This window comes from Citrus clementina, unplaced genomic scaffold (genome assembly GCF_000493195.1).
Source record: "Citrus clementina cultivar Clemenules unplaced genomic scaffold, Citrus_clementina_v1.0 scaffold_4, whole genome shotgun sequence".
NCBI lineage: Eukaryota > Viridiplantae > Streptophyta > Magnoliopsida > Sapindales > Rutaceae > Citrus > Citrus x clementina.
Genome location: NW_006262274.1, coordinates 17277734 through 17287625, shown reverse-complemented (window position 1 = coordinate 17287625; position 9892 = coordinate 17277734). Strand labels below are relative to the sequence as shown.

General features: G+C 33.6%; 1 pseudogene; it reads right to left on the bottom strand.

Annotated features, from left to right (window-relative positions):
- Positions 1-1835: 1835 nt before the first annotated feature.
- Positions 1836-9892, bottom strand: part of LOC112098851 — a 15686-nt pseudogene continuing 7629 nt past the window's right edge.

The window sequence follows — 9892 nt, the reverse complement described above, 5'->3', positions numbered from 1 at the left end:
ATTTTACATATGTGTTTAATTGCTTCATTATGTAATTGAAATTGAAAACCTTTCAATAAGGCTCGTTTTCAAAGTAGCTCCTTATAGATTATACAAGCACGTGCCCTACCTTTTTTTTTTTTTAATATTCAACGTGTTTGTCAAATTTGACCTTAGAGATATATGTTAATGTTTAATTTATGTAGTCCGTAATGACGCCATTAATAATTAATTTATGTAGTCCGTAATGATGCGATTAATTAACTAATATAGTGTAAAATAAGGACATCACATGTTGAACCCCACACATTATTTTTATCATCATCAATTTTCAAACCAGTTTCCCTAGGCAATATTGCAAGCTTTATGGAGAGATTTAGACACTGTTTCTATCTATCTTCAAATGCATATCACATGCATATTTATTAAGTCTAAAAGAATTACATAACGAAAAAATAAAACATTGACTAATTTAATTTTCGCTGTGGATAGCATTCTTCATCGTTAGCCCGGCTGAATAATTTGGCTAACTAGTAACTACATGCAAATGCAATTATAGCTAGATGATTAAGCTGACATTCTATGGATGTGCTTAATTTACTGTAACATCTGACATCTCAAATTGTTTTCTAGTCCAACTAGAGTTTCTTTTAATTTTTATATATTTAGTTTCCAGACAGTGTCCATTATGATGGAAATTAACTCACAAATGTAGAATATTTTCCCTTACCCTAAAACTATTGAGTTTTTCCCCTCGTGACAAATTCTTTTACTCCCCTTGCCAGAATTCTAATTAGGTTCTCTTGAGGACTAGAATTTTCATTATTTCAGGTAAATACCATTCAGCATATACGGAAATATAACTGCTACCAGTAATTTTAAGGTGGTAATGAAATCAGTTATGAGAAAAGAAAATCATTTTCGATTGTTCTTCGAACGAAAGCCGAGGAAGAAATTGTAATTGAGTTTGCCACAACATTTTTATTTTTTTGCCATCTGTGTTAAACACAAAATTGCTTTCAGAGTTGTTCCGTTTGATTGAACGACCCCCAATTGATGACCTTATTCATCGATTTAAACTTAATTTGTTACAACAATAGTACCGCTTATGATTTACCTGAAATCACGGTACATTTCAGCCGGACAGATGTGAAGTTGAGTACTTTGAACTTTTACTTCAATACTAAGGTGGACGTTGCATGCTTCAATCTTGAGTCATAGGAAAACTGCTCTTTTATATATATATATATATTAGTAATTTTTTAGCCAGGGATCATAAAGTGCGGGAAACGTCAGGAAAAACTTTAAAACCGCGGAATTTTAAAAACTTAAAACTTAAAGAGATTAAACCGTACGGTTTATGCATTTTCCTGAATGTTTCCGCATTTTAAAATTCCGGATTGAAACATTTCTCATATATATATATATATATATATGCAGGCGAATTTCATTTTTGGTTGTACTACATTGGCGAGAGTCGAGCTCAGAACTTGAGTCGTAGGAAAACTACTCTTACCACTATAATTAGACCTTAATCTCTTGTAGACCGATTTTTTAATTAGCTATGACATTGAGAAATAGAAGGTGTCCTTCAATGAATTACAAGATAATATGAAATGATTCCAGGCAATGCATGCTTACAATTCCCAGCTATCAACCCTCTCTCTCTTGGTGCTCTGTTTACACACACCCCCTTACTAAGGGAAAATAAGAAGTAGATTGCATCTATAGCTTATAATTAAGTCAGTTACATATGCATTAGATAGAGAGGCTATTAGCAAATCTTGGATTAGCTGTTCAGTGCAGTTGATTTGTCCTCAACAAAGAGCATTCTGGGGAAAGAAGTGACACGATAATCACTTTTCAGGTAGAGGAACAGTTGAAGTTGCTGATACCACATAGCTGACTTGAACTTCTTGAGGGATAACATGATAAATTCTTATAGCAGCTTCTTCAAATATTCTTTTTAGTTCTAATACTAATTCAGATCTCCTGTTAATTTTCTCCTCGTAATTCTCAAATATTATGATGTGAGTGATGTAAAGACCCATTATCATCTTCTCATCCTTAATATGCTTCACTACCACACTGTGGGTTGGACTCCAATGCCGAGGCTTGCTCTCTAGGTAGCTACAATAAATTGAAAATAAAACTTAATGTTGTAAACTATGTGCTAATTAACGCATTATACACTGAAAGGGGACGTACTGGACAATATCTCTTGAAGTTTATCGTGAAAATAAACTATGGAAAGCATTCTATTGTTGCAATGCACGCAATGGACAGAGTTTTTAATTGAAAGAGTTGACTTACTTCTTTATGGTAGATTTTAGATACGAAATCTTTTCGATTGGCGTGAAAACGTCAATTGCGAACTCCACGGCATCCCTCATATCCACTGTGCTTCTATAAAAATTGCTGATGGGTTTGGTAGCTAGAACTGAATTTGGATAAAATATTTTCTCGTTGTCATATCTCAAAAACGTAGTGGTCAAAATGTGCATCTCCTCGACCACCATCTGTAATTGATGTAAAATGTGTCAAGCAAATTTGCTCGATCAATATTACAAATTTAATCACATGTATATACATTAGAAAGGTGATTGAGTAATTACTACCTGTACTCCATCAATGACGCAGCGATCACCAACATCAAATGGGTGTGTCACAAATAAAAATATGATGGCTTCAAATACGTTCTTGGCAGTGTTACCAAACAAGAACACTGCAAGTACAACTTGGGATAAAATAAGTAGAAGAGCTTTAGTGGTTAATAAACCCACTATAAGCAGCCACACAATCAGGGACGTAGCCAGGAATTAAATTGATCTGGGTCACACTAAAAATGTAGTATAATTTTGAAAATTTATATTACAACACATAAAATCGCAATATAATATAAATTGATAATAAATTTTGAAAATTTAGATAACAATACATAGAATTGCAACTATAATATAAATTAATAATAAATTTACTTATTACAATTGTTCTAATCAAGAATTCCCCAACGAGATTTCATGCGTTGAAAATGCTGTAAAATAATTTCATTATCAATACAATCAAATACATCTTTTTCAATGTACACAACCAGATTATCATTCAACCATTCATCTTCCATTCAACTTCGTAGTCGATTCTTCACATAATTCATAGCTGAAAAAACTCTTTCAACAGTGGTAGTGGCAACTGGTAAAACTAATGCTAATGTGACTAATAAATAGACCGATGAAAACACCTTGTGCTTATTAGTCTCAACCATTTTTTGTGCAAGATCACAAATCCTGTTTAATCCTAAAAACTCAACACTAGACTGCATATCCATTATGTAAACATCAAGTTAAGTATCTAGTGCCATGAGATCAATTGGAGAAAAATCTTTTAGATAAAATTGAGCAAGGCGCAATAACGTTTCTTTATTGAAAGCTGCAAATAAATCTTTTGGACATAAACAAGCCAAGAACATAAGTAATTTAGTGTTTACCTCATTAAAACGACTGTTTAACTCTTGAAGTTGCATATCCAAAATAGTACAAAATAAGTCAATGCGATAATGATGCATATTTGTGATCTCTTGTGCTCTATGCCTTGATCTTCCAGGGGTTAGAAACATATTTTCCATGACAGGAACAATAATAAAATGCTTCTCACAAAATGAAGAAACTTGACTAAGCAAAGAATTCCATCCATGTTCCCTCATCCTTTGTAGACCTAGTTTGCAAATACTAACTAATTTCATGGAATTCACAATATCTTGATCTTTCCTTTGTAATGCTTGTGACAAATCATTTGCAAAACCAAGAATATTTTTCATCAAGTATAAAGTAAACACAAAATCAAATGTTTGCATGAACTTCAAATTTAAGCTATATAATAAAATTAGCAATTTTAAATTAGAAAAAATAATGAAATAAAAAATTAGAATTAAAAAACATCACGCGCATGGTGACGACAGGGAGCACTGCAAATCGCCTAATCTGCTATGGAGTCCACCCACCACACTTTATTTCATGGAACTATGGAAGAGACGAGAGAAAGCGGAAAGCTAAGATTTTACTTATTTTAATTAATTTTTTAATGAATTTCATTTGATAAAGGTTCTCTCATTTGTCTTTATTGATTTTTATGATATTATAATAGTTAATCAAATTATTTAGAATTAGACATTTAAGTTAGGGGCAACGTGAAATATTTTTAAAATTATGTGGGCACTTTCAAAGTTTTAAAATTTACGTGGGGCATTTTGATAAATAATAAATAAAATATATTTTTTTAAGAAAACCATCAAAAAAAATTTTGAAAGCCAGCTGGGGCATGTGCCCCACCTGGTCCGATGCTGGCTCCGCCTCTGCACACAATGATGATCAGAACTAGGGGTGGGCAAACGGTTCGGTTTTTGCCGAACCGAACCGAACCAAACCGAAAAATTCGGTTCGGTTCGGTTCGGTTCTATGAGCAAAAACCAAATGGTTTAAAAAATCCTGAACCGATTGGTTTTTATTCGGTTCGGTTTAAAACCGAACCGAACCGAAAAACCAATCGGTTCGGTTCAATTTAACAAAATATTTAAAAATTAAAGTGAAATAATAAATTTAAAATCAATTTCAGTAACAAAAATTCAAAACCCTAAGGCCTAAATCACGATTGCATACTGCTGCTGCCCTTGCCTCTCTCCCTCACGCCTCTCCCTCGCGTCTCTCTCTCGTCACGGCGCAGCTCCTCACGGCGGCACCACCCCTCGGCAGTATCTTCCCCCTCTGCGCGTGCACGGTGCTGTTCGGCTCAGCCCCTCACGATCTCTTCCTCGCGCCTCTCCCTCGCATCTCTCCCTCCTCACGGCGCAACTCCTCAACGGCGACACCACCCCTCGGCAGTATCTTCCCCCTCTGCGCGTGCACGGTGCGGTTCGGCTCAGCCCCTCACGATCTCTTCCTCGCACAGCCCCCTCAGTAGCAGCACAGCCCTTCCCCTCACTGTTGCAGGTTATTTTGTTTAATCTATGTTGTGGCCTCTGTGTTTGAATTGAAGCTTATGTGGGGTTAAATTTGTGGAGGTGTTGGTGATTGTGTATATCGGTTGCTGGCAGTGTGGAATTGTACAAGTAAAATAGTTGTGTAATTGTATATTGTGAGAAACTGAGAATATTGATATGTAAATAGTTGTATAATTGTATATTGTGAGAATATTGATATGAATTCGGAATTTGGATACAGAAAACTGAGAATGTTTCCTTTCAGACATCTTTGCTTAGCATGACCTGCCATTTTATATTTTTATGTACTGTTTTTTTATTGACTTGGTTGCCTAAAAATTATGATCTTCATCGCAATGGCATCATAGATTTTTAAATTAGCTTGTTACTATGAGTTGATATGCAACAGTGAACACTTACAATATCTAACTTTGATGGGTAAACTGTGACTAGCCAGAACTTATGTAGTTAAAAGATAACTAATTTTTCCTGGAATGCACCTATTGCACCATATATCTGAACATCTCTAGGCATGTATGTAAATTGGGATTTTGTGCAAGTAATAGTGATATGTTTAACATTTCTCTAATGGCTTGGGAAAGTAGATTGAGATTATCCAAATGTGCTTAATTCAGTTCAATACTTCAAATTATTAAATAAATCATTTTTCTTATTTCTTTTTATTTGATTTATTTTAGATGTCTAATTATTCAAGAGTTCAAGACAACCTTGATTGTGTAGCCGATGATTTGGAACATGAAGTTGAAGTTAATGATAATGAAAATGATTCGGCAACAATTGTCACTGGTGGAAACAAGCGAAAAAAGTCATCCTCATCCAAACCACCACTACCAAGGAAAAAAATGGCTCCAAGATCACCAGTGTGGCAACATTTCACTAGAGTTCCAAATGATCATACAAAGTGTAAATGCAACTACTGTGGTCAAGAATTTGAATGTGGGACGGTCGGGTACGGGACTAGCACTTTGAGAACTCATAATCGTGAAAGATGTCAAAAGTTCAAGGACTTGCAAAAAAACCAAACAATATTAACTCAAGATGTTGGTAGTGATGAAGTTGTAGCAAGGGGATTTAGTCAAGAAGCTTGTAGACGGGCAACCGTGAAAATGATTGTTCTTGATGAATTGCCTTTTTCTGTTGTGGAGAATGCGGGTTTTAGGCATTTCTGTAGTGTTGCAGCTCCGAGATATCTTCTCCCATCACGAAGAACCATTAGTAGGGATACTCTTGAGATGTATTTGGAGGAAAAGGTTAAGTTGAAGAGTTTATTAGCGGGGAATAAGCAGAGAGTATCTTTGACCACGGATATTTGGACTTCCATTACAACAGCTAGCTACATGGTCATCACCGCTCACTTTATTGATAGAGATTGGAACTTACATAGGAAGATTATCAGTTTTAACACTGTTAATGATCATTCATCGGAGACCATTGGTAAGCAACTTGAAAAATGTTTAATTGATTGGGGTATCGAGCGAGTGTTTACTGTAAGTGTTGACAATGCAAGTCCAAATGAGGGTGCTCTTAGGTACTTGATTGATAGAGTGAAGACTTGGAGGGATGATGGCTTAGTGTTGAATGGAGATTATTTGCATGTTCGTTGCTGTGCACACATATTGAATTTGATCGTTACTGAAGGGTTGAAGGAATTAGAGCAGAGTATAGTTAGTGTTCGGAATGCGGTGAAGTATGTGAGATCTTCCACTGCTAGGATGCAAGCATTTCAAATTCGTGTGCAACAAGAGAAGATTAAATGTCGAGGAAGTGTGATTTTGGATTGTCCCACTAGGTGGAATTCAACATATTCCATGTTGAATACGGCATTAAAATTTAAGCCGGCATTTGATCGAATGGCACTTGAAGATAAGCTTTATGATGCTTATTTCAATGAAAAAGATGGTGGAAAGAAGAAAAGGGAGGGACCGCCATTGTACAGTGATTGGGAAAATACTCGACGTATAGTTAAGTTTTTAAAGACGTTTCATGATGCGACTTTGCAGTTTTCTTCATCTTTGAAGGTAACATTAAATCTTTATTAAATTTTTTTAATTTTTGATATATAATAATCTGATGAAGTTTATTTTAGCTTTATTAACATTGTTTTTATTTATATAACAGAATATAAAAGATAATTAAAAAAATTCTATAAGCTATATTATTTTTTTTATGAGCTATATTTTTTTAATTTTTGATATATAATAATATGATGAAGTTTATTTTAGCTTTATTAACATTATTTTTTTTTTAGGTGACATCAAATATTTGTTACAATTTGATATGTCAAATTGAACAATCTTTGGGATCATTGTCCACTAGTAACGATAGTCTTTTGAGTTTCATGGCAATTAAAATGAAGGAAAAATTTAATAAGTATTGGGATGGTTGTTTCAAGATAAATAAGTTGTTGATTGTTGCTTCCGTACTTGATCCAAGAGGAAAAATGAAATTCGCAACACATTGCTTTGAGAAATTATATGGCAAGGATAGTGCCAAATGTGTTGAGATGAAGGAAATGATCAAGAATTTATTGATTAAGCTTTATGAGTCTTATAATGCACAATACAAACCGAGTGGAAGTGGGAGTACAAGTGGAAGTGCAAGCGGAAGCACAAGCGAGAGCCAAAATTTAACTAGTGGAAGTGGAAGTGGTTCGCATTTTTGGGATTTGGATGATGATGATGATGTTATGATTGAGGATCCTTTCTCCGAATTTAGTAAAGCGGTTGCGGTTAGTGAAGGTAGCCCGGAGTTATCAAATGAATTGGATCTTTACTTGATGGAGAAGACTGAAAAAATTGCAAAAAGTAATTTGGGCACTAAATTTGATATTTTATTGTGGTGGAGGGTGAATAGTGCCAATTACCCAATCTTGTCAAGTATAGCAAGGGATGTTCTTGCTATTCCAGTGTCTACTGTTGCCTCTGAGTCTGCCTTTAGTACTGGAGGTCGTATATTAGATCAGTATAGAAGCTCTTTGACTCCAGACATGGTGGAAGCATTGGTATTGTTACAGAATTGGTTGCGGACTTCTCTTTTCGTGGATACAACGACGGACCTAAATAAATTAGTTGAAGACAATGAGTTTATGGATCAACTTGCGGAAGGTATATTTTGTAAAATTTTAATTTTAATTTACTGTTTAAGTATTATCAATATTATATAATTTGTTTAATTTTAATCTAAGTTTATTTTTTAAGTATTACTAACCTTGTTCAATTTGTCCAATTTTTGTATGTAGAACTTCGCAAATCAACAACAGTCGACCAACTTTGTAGGTCAACATGAAAATTGCGGTTGAACATAAACCATTTTAGGTAATTAAATTGATATATATTTATTAATTAATTATTAAATCGCTTTATTTTATTTAGTTTAATTATTGAGTGCTTTGGCTTATTTTGAAAGTTTGAATTTTGATGTAGGTGATGTGGGTGGCGGATGAAATTGTTGCTTGTGTATTGAAGTTGAAGGCTTCTCTTATTTTGTTTTGTTTAGAGTATGAGATTTTCATGTAGATGATGTGGGTGGTGGATGAAATTGTTGCTTCTCTTATTTTGTTATTTACTTGATGGCTTTGTATTAGGACTTTTGTTATTTTGTTTTTTACTTGAAGGCTTTGTATTTGAAGTTGTTGATTGTGTATTGTAGACTTATTGTGTTTTATTTTTCTTGTTGTGAACTTATATTCTGTAAAATGTAGGGGAAAATTGTAAAATGCAGTAAAATTAAGCAAAAATTGTAAAATGTAGTAAGATTTGGTTAAAACTGTAAAATCTATAAATATGTGCGAACCGAACCAAACCAAACCAAACCGAACCGAATTTTAGAACCGAACCGAACCGAACCGAAATATTTCGGTTCGGTTCGGTTCGGTTCTAAAATTCGGTTCGGCTTGGTTTGAATTTTTTAGAACCAATTGGTTTTGGTTCGGTTCGGTTCGGAGCCCGAACCGAACCGAACCGGAAAATGCCCACCCCTAATCAGAACCATCACAATCCCCGTAAAAAGTTTGTTCAACTCTTGCATGGCTTCTTTGGAATTATTTAAGTAATGAGCCAGAGATGTGCGTTTCTTGTAAACATTTACCTGCAAACACCAAGTCATCACAAGATCAATGGATATAGCCTCCGTTTGGTATTGAGTTTTGTTTTTTAATTATTATTATATCAAATACATTTTCGACTAAAGAGTGACCATTATAATGCTTTTTTCTTTACTTTAATACTTTGATAACTTTTGCTGAAGTTACAATATTAAAATATTTGGTAAACATTATTAGTTGTTGTACCTTAAAGGTTAAATTGATTTAATCAACCACTGTTATAATAAAAAACTTACAATATCTTTACTATTTCTGTCAAAATTATTATTTAAATATTATGTTTACCGCACATATTAATTTTTATTTTATAATTATAATTTTTTTCTACAGTGGCTACAGTTTAAAAGCCATAACACATCAATATCAATCAAGGCCATAGTGTAGTGGGATTATGTATATTGAACCACAAGAGGCATTGGTATTAACACAAGCAAAAAGAGTGAAACTCCCTGTTGTTTGATTAAATAATCGAAATCTCTTCATGTTTTAAAACATATCCAAATTTCTCCACGTGTCAAATTTTTTTTCTAATCTTACTATTTTATTATTGATGGTCAGTTAGACATTGAAAATATAAATACTTTAACTAATTAATTAATTGAATAAATTTTTAATCATAATTAATTGAAAATTAAATTTAAAATTATGAAAAAAGCAAGGAATTGTCAGAATCTTTAACTAATTCTGATAATTTTTGAGAATTTACACACGCACACACGTGTGTGTGTGTTATTTTTATTGTTTCAAATACCCTCAACATACTATTCTCCACACAAAAAAAAAAGCATATTTATCTTATGTTGCATATAATTTTTAAT